The sequence below is a fragment of the Cyanistes caeruleus genome, chromosome 6 (genome assembly GCF_971803275.1).
Source record: "Cyanistes caeruleus chromosome 6, bCyaCae1.hap1.1, whole genome shotgun sequence".
Classification (NCBI taxonomy): Eukaryota; Metazoa; Chordata; class Aves; order Passeriformes; family Paridae; genus Cyanistes; species Cyanistes caeruleus.
Genome location: NC_141706.1, coordinates 71,716 through 87,251, shown reverse-complemented (window position 1 = coordinate 87,251; position 15,536 = coordinate 71,716).

Genomic DNA, 15,536 nt, shown 5'->3' with positions numbered 1-15,536 from the left:
TCAATATGAAAAATATACGGATAGATGGTAATGTATTTTAATATCTGTTGTGCATTATATCTCTGTGTGTATAAATAAAGAAAATCAATATTATAGAAATAGATATTATAAATCTTTCAATCAAGGGAATTACTGGCTTTTATTTGGTTACAGGCATGGCATTTAAATGAATAATATAGAAATGAAAATATAAACATCTATAATAAAGAAATAAATATAGGGAGATATATAGATAGATAGATAGATAGATAGATAGATAGATAGATAGATAGATAGAGCCATAAAAGAAGAAATGAATACCAGTAATCCAAATCTGGACAAGTTAATTAATGATCAGTATGAAAACTATATAGATAGATGGTAATGTGCTTTAATATCTGTTATGCATTATATCTGTGTGTATAAATATAGAAGGTCAATATTATAGGAAAATATATTAATTTTTTTATACAAGGGGCTTTTCTTTTTTTATTTAATTAAAGGCATGGCATTTAAATGAATAATATAGAAATGAAAATATGCACATCTATAAGAAAGAAATATAGATAGATAGATAGATAGATAGATAGATAGATAGATAGATAGAGCCATAAAAGAAGAAATGAATTCCAGTAATCCAAATCTGGACAAGTAAATTAATGATCAGCATGAAAACTATAGGGATAGATGGTGATGTACTTTAATATCTGTTATGCATTGTGTCTGTGTGTACAAATATAAAAGATCAATATTATAGAAATAGATATTAAAAACATGTAAAACAAGGGTTTAATTGTTTTTTATTTGGTTAGAGGCTTAGAGGCAGGGCTTTTAAATGATTAATATAGAAATGAAAATATACACATCTATAATAAAGAAATGTATATAGGGTGATAGATAGGGAGATATATAGATAGGGAGATATATAGATAGGGAGATAGATAGGGGGATAAATAGATAGATAGATAGATAGATAGATAGATAGATAGATAGATAGATAGATAGATAGATAGATAGATAGATAGATAGATAGAGCCATAAAAGAAGAAATGAATTCCAGTAATCCAAATCTGGACAAGTAAATTAATGATCAGTATGAAAACTATATAGATAGATGGTAATGTGCTTTAATATCTGTTATGCATTATATCTGTGTGTATAAATATAGAAGGTCAATATTATAGGAAAATATATTACTTTTTTTATACTAGGGGCTTTTCTTTTTTTATTTAATTAAAGGCATGGCATTTAAATGAATAATATAGAAATGAAAATATACACATCTATAAGAAAGAAATGTATGTAGTGAGATAGATAGATAGATAGATAGATAGATAGATAGATAGAGCCATAAAAGAAGAAATGAATTCCAGTAATCCAAATCTGGACAAGTAAATTAATGATCAGTATGAAAACTATAGGGATAGATGGTGATGTACTTTAATATCTGTTATGCATTGTGTCTGTGTGTACAAATATAAAAGATCAATATTATAGAAATAGATATTAAAAACATTTAAAACAAGGGTTTAATTGTTTTTTATTTGGTTAGAGGCTTAGAGGCAGGGCTTTTAAATGATTAATATAGAAATGAAAATATACACATCTATAATAAAGAAACGTATATAGGGTGATAGAGAGATATATTGATAGGGAGATACATAGATAGATAGATAGATAGATAGATAGATAGATAGATAGATAGATAGACAGAGAGATAGAGAGATAGAGAGATAGAGAGATATAGCCATAAATAAGAAATAAACACAAATTATCTATATCTAGATAAGCTGGTTAATATTCAATATGAAAAATATACGGATAGATGGTAATGTATTTTAATATCTGTTGTGCATTATATCCCTGTGTGTATAAATAAAGAAAATCAATATTATAGAAATAGATATTATAAATCTTTCAATCAAGGGAATTACTGGTTTTTATTTGGTTACAGGCATGGCATTTAAATGAATAATATAGAAATGAAAATATACACATCTATAATAAAGAAATAAATATAGGGAGATAGAGAGATAGATAGATAGATAGATAGATAGATAGATAGATAGATAGATAGATAGATAGAGCCATAAAAGAAGAAATGAATACCAGTAATCCAAATCTGGACAAGTTAATTAATGATCAGTATGAAAACTATATAGATAGATGGTAATGTGCTTTAATATCTGTTATGCATTATATCTGTGTGTATAAATATAGAAGGTCAATATTATAGGAAAATATATTAATTTTTTTATACAAGGGGCTTTTCTTTTTTTATTTAATTAAAGGCATGGCATTTGAATGAATCATATAGAAATGAAAATATACACATCTATAAGAAAGAAATATATGTAGTGAGATAGATAGATAGATAGATAGATAGATAGATAGATAGATAGATAGATGGATAGAGCCATAACAGAAGAAATAAATACCAGTAATCTAAATCTGGACAAGTAAATTAATGATCAGTATGAAAACTATAGGGATAGATGGTGATGTACTTTAATATCTGTTATGCATTGTGTCTGTGTGTACAAATATAAAAGATCAATATTATAGAAATAGATATTAAAAACATTTAAAACAAGGGTTTAATTGTTTTTTATTTGGTTAGAGGCTTAGAGGCAGGGCTTTTAAATGATTAATATAGAAATGAAAATATACACATCTATAATAAAGAAACGTATATAGGGTGATAGAGAGATATATTGATAGGGAGATACATAGATAGATAGATAGATAGATAGATAGATAGATAGATAGATAGAGATAGAGAGATAGAGAGAGAGATAGAGAGATATAGCCATAAATAAGAAATAAACACAAATTATCCATACCTAGACAAGCTGGTTAATATTCAATATGAAAAATATACGGATAGATGGTAATGTATTTTAATATCTGTTGTGCATTATATCTCTGTGTGTATAAATAAAGAAAATCAATATTATAGAAATAGATATTATAAATCTTTCAATCAAGGGAATTACTGGTTTTTATTTGGTTACAGGCATGGCATTTAAATGAATAATATAGAAATGAAAATATAAACATCTATAATAAAGAAATAAATATAGGGAGATATATAGATAGATAGATAGATAGATAGATAGATAGATAGATAGATAGATAGATAGATAGAGCCATAAAAGAAGAAATGAATACCAGTAATCCAAATCTGGACAAGTTAATTAATGATCAGTATGAAAACTATATAGATAGATGGTAATGTGCTTTAATATCTGTTATGCATTATATCTGTGTGTATAAATATAGAAGGTCAATATTATAGGAAAATATATTAATTTTTTTATACAAGGGGCTTTTCTTTTTTTATTTAATTAAAGGCATGGCATTTAAATGAATAATATAGAAATGAAAATATGCACATCTATAAGAAAGAAATATAGATAGATAGATAGATAGATAGATAGATAGATAGATAGATAGAGCCATAAAAGAAGAAATGAATTCCAGTAATCCAAATCTGGACAAGTAAATTAATGATCAGCATGAAAACTATAGGGATAGATGGTGATGTACTTTAATATCTGTTATGCATTGTGTCTGTGTGTACAAATATAAAAGATCAATATTATAGAAATAGATATTAAAAACATGTAAAACAAGGGTTTAATTGTTTTTTATTTGGTTAGAGGCTTAGAGGCAGGGCTTTTAAATGATTAATATAGAAATGAAAATATACACATCTATAATAAAGAAATGTATATAGGGTGATAGATAGGGAGATATATAGATAGGGAGATATATAGATAGGGAGATAGATAGGGGGATAAATAGATAGATAGATAGATAGATAGATAGATAGATAGATAGATAGATAGATAGATAGATAGATAGATAGATAGAGCCATAAAAGAAGAAATGAATTCCAGTAATCCAAATCTGGACAAGTAAATTAATGATCAGTATGAAAACTATATAGATAGATGGTAATGTGCTTTAATATCTGTTATGCATTATATCTGTGTGTATAAATATAGAAGGTCAATATTATAGGAAAATATATTACTTTTTTTATACTAGGGGCTTTTCTTTTTTTATTTAATTAAAGGCATGGCATTTAAATGAATAATATAGAAATGAAAATATACACATCTATAAGAAAGAAATGTATGTAGTGAGATAGATAGATAGATAGATAGATAGATAGATAGATAGATAGAGCCATAAAAGAAGAAATGAATTCCAGTAATCCAAATCTGGACAAGTAAATTAATGATCAGTATGAAAACTATAGGGATAGATGGTGATGTACTTTAATATCTGTTATGCATTGTGTCTGTGTGTACAAATATAAAAGATCAATATTATAGAAATAGATATTAAAAACATTTAAAACAAGGGTTTAATTGTTTTTTATTTGGTTAGAGGCTTAGAGGCAGGGCTTTTAAATGATTAATATAGAAATGAAAATATACACATCTATAATAAAGAAACGTATATAGGGTGATAGAGAGATATATTGATAGGGAGATACATAGATAGATAGATAGATAGATAGATAGATAGATAGATAGATAGATAGATAGACAGAGAGATAGAGAGATAGAGAGATAGAGAGATATAGCCATAAATAAGAAATAAACACAAATTATCTATATCTAGATAAGCTGGTTAATATTCAATATGAAAAATATACGGATAGATGGTAATGTATTTTAATATCTGTTGTGCATTATATCCCTGTGTGTATAAATAAAGAAAATCAATATTATAGAAATAGATATTATAAATCTTTCAATCAAGGGAATTACTGGTTTTTATTTGGTTACAGGCATGGCATTTAAATGAATAATATAGAAATGAAAATATACACATCTATAATAAAGAAATAAATATAGGGAGATAGAGAGATAGATAGATAGATAGATAGATAGATAGATAGATAGATAGATAGATAGATAGATAGAGCCATAAAAGAAGAAATGAATACCAGTAATCCAAATCTGGACAAGTTAATTAATGATCAGTATGAAAACTATATAGATAGATGGTAATGTGCTTTAATATCTGTTATGCATTATATCTGTGTGTATAAATATAGAAGGTCAATATTATAGGAAAATATATTAATTTTTTTATACAAGGGGCTTTTCTTTTTTTATTTAATTAAAGGCATGGCATTTGAATGAATCATATAGAAATGAAAATATACACATCTATAAGAAAGAAATATATGTAGTGAGATAGATAGATAGATAGATAGATAGATAGATAGATAGATAGATGGATAGAGCCATAACAGAAGAAATAAATACCAGTAATCTAAATCTGGACAAGTAAATTAATGATCAGTATGAAAACTATAGGGATAGATGGTGATGTACTTTAATATCTGTTATGCATTGTGTCTGTGTGTACAAATATAAAAGATCAATATTATAGAAGTAGATATTAAAAACATTTAAAACAAGGGTTTAATTGTTTTTTATTTGGTTAGAGGTTTAGAGGCAGGGCTTTTAAATGATTAATATAGAAATGAAAATATACACATCTATACTAAAGAAACGTATATAGGGTGATAGGGAGATATATAGATAGGGACATGGATAGATAGATAGATAGATAGATAGATAGATAGATAGATAGATAGATAGATAGAGATAGAGAGATAGAGAGAGAGATAGAGAGAGAGATAGAGAGATATAGCCATAAATAAGAAATAAACACAAATTATCTATACCTAGACAAGCTGGTTAATATTCAATATGAAAAATATACGGATAGATGGTAATGTATTTTAATATCTGTTGTGCATTATATCTCTGTGTGTATAAATAAAGAAAATCAATATTATAGAAATAGATATTATAAATCTTTCAATCAAGGGAATTACTGGTTTTTATTTGGTTACAGGCATGGCATTTAAATGAATAATATAGAAATGAAAATATACACATCTATAATAGAGAAATAAATATAGGGAGATATATAGATAGATAGATAGATAGATAGATAGATAGATAGATAGATAGATAGATAGAGCCATAAAAGAAGAAATGAATACCAGTAATCCAAATCTGGACAAGTAAATTAATGATCAGTATGAAAACTATATAGATAGATGGTAATGTGCTTTAATATCTGTTATGCATTATATCTGTGTGTATAAATATAGAAGGTCAATATTATAGGAAAATATATTAATTTTTTTATACAAGGGGCTTTTCTTTTTTTATTTAATTAAAGGCATGGCATTCAAATGAATAATATAGAAATGAAAATATACACATCTATAAGAAAGAAATATATGTAGTGAGATAGATAGATAGATAGATAGATAGATAGATAGATAGAGCCATAAAAGAAGAAATGAATTCCAGTAATCCAAATCTGGACAAGTAAATTAATGATCAGTATGAAAACTATAGGGATAGATGGTGATGTACTTTAATATCTGTTATGCATTGTGTCTGTGTGTACAAATATAAAAGATTAATATTATAGAAATAGATATTAAAAACATGTAAAACAAGGGTTTAATTGTTTTTTATTTGGTTAGTGGCTTAGAGGCAGGGCTTTTAAATTATTAATATAGAAATGAAAATATACACATCTATAATAAAGAAACGTATATAGGGTGATAGAGAGATATATAGATAGGGCGCTACATAGATAGATAGATAGATAGATAGATAGATAGATAGATAGATAGATAGACAGAGAGATAGAGTGATAGAGAGATAGAGAGATATAGCCATAAATAAGAAATAAACACAAATTATCTATATCTAGACAAGCTGGTTAATATTCAATATGAAAAATATACGGATAGATGGTAATGTATTTTAATATCTGTTGTGCATTATATCTCTGTGTGTATAAATAAAGAAAATCAATATTATAGAAATAGATATTATAAATCTTTCAATCAAGGGAATTACTGGTTATTATTTGGTTACAGGCATGGCATTTAAATGAATAATATAGAAATGAAAATATACACATCTATAAGAAAGAAATGTATATAGGGTGATAGATAGGGAGATATATAGATAGGGAGATATAGAGATAGGGAGATAGATAGGGGGATAGATAGATAGATAGATAGATAGATAGATAGATAGATAGATAGATAGATAGATAGATAGAGCCATAAAAGAAGAAATGAATTCCAGTAATCCAAATCTGGACAAGTAAATTAATGATCAGCATGAAAACTATAGGAATAGATGGTGATGTACTTTAATATCTGTTATGCATTGTGTCTGTGTGTACAAATATAAAAGATCAATATTATAGAAATAGATATTAAAAACATGTAAAACAAGGGTTTAATTGTTTTTTATTTGGTTAGAGGCTTAGAGGCAGGGCTTTTAAATGATTAATATAGAAATGAAAATATACACATCTATAATAAAGAAATGTATATAGGGTGATAGGGAGATATATAGATAGGGAGATATATAGATAGGGAGATAGATAGGGGGATAAATAGATAGATAGATAGATAGATAGATAGATAGATAGATAGATAGATAGATAGATAAATAGATAGATAGATAGATAGATAGATAGATAGATAGATAGATAGATAGATAGATAGATAGATAGATAGATAGATAGATAGATAGATAGAGCCATAAAAGAAGAAATGAATTCCAGTAATCCAAATCTGGACAAGTAAATTAATGATCAGTATGAAAACTATATAGATAGATGGTAATGTGCTTTAATATCTGTTATGCATTATATCTGTGTGTATAAATATAGAAGGTCAATATTATAGGAAAATATATTAATTTTTTTATACTAGGGGCTTTTCTTTTTTTATTTAATTAAAGGCATGGCATTTGAATGAATAATATAGAAATGAAAATATACACATCTATAAGAAAGAAATGTATGTAGTGAGATAGATAGATAGATAGATAGATAGATAGATAGATAGAGCCATAAAAGAAGAAATGAATTCCAGTAATCCAAATCTGGACAAGTAAATTAATGATCAGTATGAAAACTATAGGGATAGATGGTGATGTACTTTAATATCTGTTATGCATTGTGTCTGTGTGTACAAATATAAAAGATCAATATTATAGAAATAGATATTAAAAACATTTAAAACAAGGGTTTAATTGTTTTTTATTTGGTTAGAGGCTTAGAGGCAGGGCTTTTAAATGATTAATATAGAAATGAAAATATACACATCTATAATAAAGAAACGTATATAGGGTGATAGAGAGATATATTGATAGGGAGATACATAGATAGATAGATAGATAGATAGATAGATAGATAGATAGATAGATAGACAGAGAGATAGAGAGATAGAGAGATAGAGAGATATAGCCATAAATAAGAAATAAACACAAATTATCTATATCTAGATAAGCTGGTTAATATTCAATATGAAAAATATACGGATAGATGGTAATGTATTTTAATATCTGTTGTGCATTATATCCCTGTGTGTATAAATAAAGAAAATCAATATTATAGAAATAGATATTATAAATCTTTCAATCAAGGGAATTACTGGTTTTTATTTGGTTACAGGCATGGCATTTAAATGAATAATATAGAAATGAAAATATACACATCTATAATAAAGAAATAAATATAGGGAGATAGAGAGATAGATAGATAGATAGATAGATAGATAGATAGATAGATAGATAGATAGATAGATAGAGCCATAAAAGAAGAAATGAATACCAGTAATCCAAATCTGGACAAGTTAATTAATGATCAGTATAAAAACTATATAGATAGATGGTAATGTGCTTTAATATCTGTTATGCATTATATCTGTGTGTATAAATATAGAAGGTCAATATTATAGGAAAATATATTAATTTTTTTATACAAGGGGCTTTTCTTTTTTTATTTAATTAAAGGCATGGCATTTGAATGAATCATATAGAAATGAAAATATACACATCTATAAGAAAGAAATATATGTAGTGAGATAGATAGATAGATAGATAGATAGATAGATAGATAGATAGATGGATAGAGCCATAACAGAAGAAATAAATACCAGTAATCTAAATCTGGACAAGTAAATTAATGATCAGTATGAAAACTATAGGGATAGATGGTGATGTACTTTAATATCTGTTATGCATTGTGTCTGTGTGTACAAATATAAAAGATCAATATTATAGAAATAGATATTAAAAACATTTAAAACAAGGGTTTAATTGTTTTTTATTTGGTTAGAGGCTTAGAGGCAGGGCTTTTAAATGATTAATATAGAAATGAAAATATACACATCTATAATAAAGAAACGTATATAGGGTGATAGAGAGATATATTGATAGGGAGATACATAGATAGATAGATAGATAGATAGATAGATAGATAGATAGATAGATAGATAGATAGATAGAGATAGAGAGATAGAGATAGAGAGATAGAGAGAGAGAAAGAGAGATATAGCCATAAATAAGAAATAAACACAAATTATCTATACCTAGATAAGCTGGTTAATATTCAATATGAAAAATATACGGATAGATGGTAATGTATTTTAATATCTGTTGTGCATTATATCTCTGTGTGTATAAATAAAGAAAATCAATATTATAGAAATAGATATTATAAATCTTTCAATCAAGGGAATTACTGGTTTTTATTTGGTTACAGGCATGGCATTTAAATGAATAATATAGAAATGAAAATATACACATCTATAATAAAGAAATAAATATAGGGAGATATATAGATAGATAGATAGATAGATAGATAGATAGATAGATAGATGGATAGATGAAGCCATAAAAGAAGAAATAAATACCAGTAATCTAAATCTGGACAAGTAAATTAATGATCAGTATGAAAACTATAGGGATAGATGGTGATGTACTTTAATATCTGTTATGCATTGTGTCTGTGTGTACAAATATAAAAGATCAATATTATAGAAGTAGATATTAAAAACATTTAAAACAAGGGTTTAATTGTTTTTTATTTGGTTAGAGGTTTAGAGGCAGGGCTTTTAAATGATTAATATAGAAATGAAAATATACACATCTATACTAAAGAAACGTATATAGGGTGATAGGGAGATATATAGATAGGGACATGGATAGATAGATAGATAGATAGATAGATAGATAGATAGATAGATAGATAGATAGAGATAGAGAGATAGAGAGAGAGATAGAGAGAGAGATAGAGAGATATAGCCATAAATAAGAAATAAACACAAATTATCTATACCTAGACAAGCTGGTTAATATTCAATATGAAAAATATACGGATAGATGGTAATGTATTTTAATATCTGTTGTGCATTATATCTCTGTGTGTATAAATAAAGAAAATCAATATTATAGAAATAGATATTATAAATCTTTCAATCAAGGGAATTACTGGTTTTTATTTGGTTACAGGCATGGCATTTAAATGAATAATATAGAAATGAAAATATACACATCTATAATAGAGAAATAAATATAGGGAGATATATAGATAGATAGATAGATAGATAGATAGATAGATAGATAGAGCCATAAAAGAAGAAATGAATACCAGTAATCCAAATCTGGACAAGTAAATTAATGATCAGTATGAAAACTATATAGATAGATGGTAATGTGCTTTAATATCTGTTATGCATTATATCTGTGTGTATAAATATAGAAGGTCAATATTATAGGAAAATATATTAATTTTTTTATACAAGGGGCTTTTCTTTTTTTATTTAATTAAAGGCATGGCATTCAAATGAATAATATAGAAATGAAAATATACACATCTATAAGAAAGAAATATATGTAGTGAGATAGATAGATAGATAGATAGATAGATAGATAGATAGATAGATAGAGCCATAAAAGAAGAAATGAATTCCAGTAATCCAAATCTGGACAAGTAAATTAATGATCAGTATGAAAACTATAGGGATAGATGGTGATGTACTTTAATATCTGTTATGCATTGTGTCTGTGTGTACAAATATAAAAGATTAATATTATAGAAATAGATATTAAAAACATGTAAAACAAGGGTTTAATTGTTTTTTATTTGGTTAGTGGCTTAGAGGCAGGGCTTTTAAATTATTAATATAGAAATGAAAATATACACATCTATAATAAAGAAACGTATATAGGGTGATAGAGAGATATATAGATAGGGCGCTACATAGATAGATAGATAGATAGATAGATAGATAGATAGATAGATAGATAGACAGAGAGATAGAGTGATAGAGAGATAGAGAGATATAGCCATAAATAAGAAATAAACACAAATTATCTATATCTAGACAAGCTGGTTAATATTCAATATGAAAAATATACAGATAGATGGTAATGTATTTTAATATCTGTTGTGCATTATATCTCTGTGTGTATAAATAAAGAAAATCAATATTATAGAAATAGATATTATAAATCTTTCAATCAAGGGAATTACTGGTTATTATTTGGTTACAGGCATGGCATTTAAATGAATAATATAGAAATGAAAATATACACATCTATAAGAAAGAAATGTATATAGGGTGATAGATAGGGAGATATATAGATAGGGAGATATAGAGATAGGGAGATAGATAGGGGGATAGATAGATAGATAGATAGATAGATAGATAGATAGATAGATAGATAGATAGATAGATAGATAGATAGAGCCATAAAAGAAGAAATGAATTCCAGTAATCCAAATCTGGACAAGTAAATTAATGATCAGCATGAAAACTATAGGAATAGATGGTGATGTACTTTAATATCTGTTATGCATTGTGTCTGTGTGTACAAATATAAAAGATCAATATTATAGAAATAGATATTAAAAACATGTAAAACAAGGGTTTAATTGTTTTTTATTTGGTTAGAGGCTTAGAGGCAGGGCTTTTAAATGATTAATATAGAAATGAAAATATACACATCTATAATAAAGAAATGTATATAGGGTGATAGGGAGATATATAGATAGGGAGATATATAGATAGGGAGATAGATAGGGGGATAAATAGATAGATAGATAGATAGATAGATAGATAGATAGATAGATAGATAGATAAATAGATAGATAGATAGATAGATAGATAGATAGATAGATAGATAGATAGATAGATAGATAGATAGATAGATAGATAGATAGATAGATAGAGCCATAAAAGAAGAAATGAATTCCAGTAATCCAAATCTGGACAAGTAAATTAATGATCAGTATGAAAACTATATAGATAGATGGTAATGTGCTTTAATATCTGTTATGCATTATATCTGTGTGTATAAATATAGAAGGTCAATATTATAGGAAAATATATTAATTTTTTTATACTAGGGGCTTTTCTTTTTTTATTTAATTAAAGGCATGGCATTTGAATGAATAATATAGAAATGAAAATATACACATCTATAAGAAAGAAATGTATGTAGTGAGATAGATAGATAGATAGATAGATAGATAGATAGATAGATAGAGCCATAAAAGAAGAAATGAATTCCAGTAATCCAAATCTGGACAAGTAAATTAATGATCAGTATGAAAACTATAGGGATAGATGGTGATGTACTTTAATATCTGTTATGCATTGTGTCTGTGTGTACAAATATAAAAGATCAATATTATAGAAATAGATATTAAAAACATTTAAAACAAGGGTTTAATTGTTTTTTATTTGGTTAGAGGCTTAGAGGCAGGGCTTTTAAATGATTAATATAGAAATGAAAATATACACATCTATAATAAAGAAACGTATATAGGGTGATAGAGAGATATATTGATAGGGAGATACATAGATAGATAGATAGATAGATAGATAGATAGATAGATAGATAGATAGATAGATAGACAGAGAGATAGAGAGATAGAGAGATAGAGAGATATAGCCATAAATAAGAAATAAACACAAATTATCTATATCTAGACAAGCTGATTAATATTCAATATGAAAAATATACGGATAGATGGTAATGTATTTTAATATCTGTTGTGCATTATATCTCTGTGTGTATAAATAAAGAAAATCAATATTATAGAAATAGATATTATAAATCTTTCAATCAAGGGAATTACTTGTTTTTATTTGGTTACAGGCATGGCATTTAAATGAATAATATAGAAATGAAAATATAAACATCTATAATAAAGAAATAAATATAGGGAGATAGAGAGATAGATAGATAGATAGATAGATAGATAGATAGATAGATAGATAGATAGATAGATAGAGCCATAAAAGAAGAAATGAATTCCAGTAATCCAAATCTGGACAAGTAAATTAATGATCAGTATGAAAACTATATAGATAGATGGTAATGTGCTTTAATATCTGTTATGCATTATATCTGTGTGTATAAATATAGAAGGTCAATATTATAGGAAAATATATTAATTTTTTTATACAAGGGGCTTTTCTTTTTTTATTTAATTAAAGGCATGGCATTTAAATGAATAATATAGAAATGAAAATATACACATCTATAAGAAAGAAATATATGTAGTGAGATAGATAGATAGATAGATAGATAGATAGATAGATGGATAGATGAAGCCATAAAAGAAGAAATAAATACCAGTAATCTAAATCTGGACAAGTAAATTAATGATCAGTATGAAAACTATAGGGATAGATGGTGATGTACTTTAATATCTGTTATGCATTGTGTCTGTGTGTACAAATATAAAAGATCAATATTATAGAAGTAGATATTAAAAACATTTAAAACAAGGGTTTAATTGTTTTTTATTTGGTTAGAGGCTTAGAGGCAGGGCTTTTAAATGATTAATATAGAAATGAAAATATACACATCTATACTAAAGAAACGTATATAGGGTGATAGGGAGATATATAGATAGGGACATGGATAGATAGATAGATAGATAGATAGATAGATAGATAGATAGATAGAGATAGAGAGATAGAGAGAGAGATAGAGAGAGAGATAGAGAGATATAGCCATAAATAAGAAATAAACACAAATTATCTATACCTAGACAAGCTGGTTAATATTCAATATGAAAAATATACGGATAGATGGTAATGTATTTTAATATCTGTTGTGCATTATATCTCTGTGTGTATAAATAAAGAAAATCAATATTATAGAAATAGATATTATAAATCTTTCAATCAAGGGAATTACTGGTTTTTATTTGGTTACAGGCATGGCATTTAAATGAATAATATAGAAATGAAAATATACACATCTATAATAGAGAAATAAATATAGGGAGATATATAGATAGATAGATAGATAGATAGATAGATAGATAGATAGATAGATAGATAGAGCCATAAAAGAAGAAATGAATACCAGTAATCCAAATCTGGACAAGTAAATTAATGATCAGTATGAAAACTATATTGATAGATGGTAATGTGCTTTAATATCTGTTATGCATTATATCTGTGTGTATAAATATAGAAGGTCAATATTATAGGAAAATATATTAATTTTTTTATACAAGGGGCTTTTCTTTTTTTATTTAATTAAAGGCATGGCATTCAAATGAATAATATAGAAATGAAAATATACACATCTATAAGAAAGAAATATATGTAGTGAGATAGATAGATAGATAGATAGATAGATAGATAGATAGATAGATAGATAGATGGATAGATGAAGCCATAAAAGAAGAAATAAATACCAGTAATCTAAATCTGGACAAGTAAATTAATGATCAGTATGAAAACTATAGGGATAGATGGTGATGTACTTTAATATCTGTTATGCATTGTGTCTGTGTGTACAAATATAAAAGATCAATATTATAGAAGTAGATATTAAAAACATTTAAAACAAGGGTTTAATTGTTTTTTATTTGGTTAGAGGCTTAGAGGCAGGGCTTTTAAATGATTAATATAGAAATGAAAATATACACATCTATACTAAAGAAACGTATATAGGGTGATAGGGAGATATATAGATAGGGACATGGATAGATAGATAGATAGATAGATAGATAGATAGATAGATAGATAGATAGATAGAGATAGAGAGATAGAGAGAGAGATAGAGAGAGAGATAGAGAGATATAGCCATAAATAAGAAATAAACACAAATTATCTATACCTAGACAAGCTGGTTAATATTCAATATGAAAAATATACGGATAGATGGTAATGTATTTTAATATCTGTTGTGCATTATATCTCTGTGTGTATAAATAAAGAAAATCAATATTATAGAAATAGATATTATAAATCTTTCAATCAAGGGAATTACTGGTTTTTATTTGGTTACAGGCATGGCATTTAAATGAATAATATAGAAATGAAAATATACACATCTATAATAGAGAAATAAATATAGGGAGATATATAGATAGATAGATAGATAGATAGATAGATAGATAGATAGATAGAGCCATAAAAGAAGAAATGAATACCAGTAATCCAAATCTGGACAAGTAAATTAATGATCAGTATGAAAACTATATTGATAGATGGTAATGTGCTTTAATATCTGTTATGCATTATATCTGTGTGTATAAATATAGAAGGTCAATATTATAGGAAAATATATTAATTTTTTTATACAAGGGGCTTTTCTTTTTTTATTTAATTAAAGGCATGGCATTCAAATGAATAATATAGAAATGAAAATATACACATCTATAAG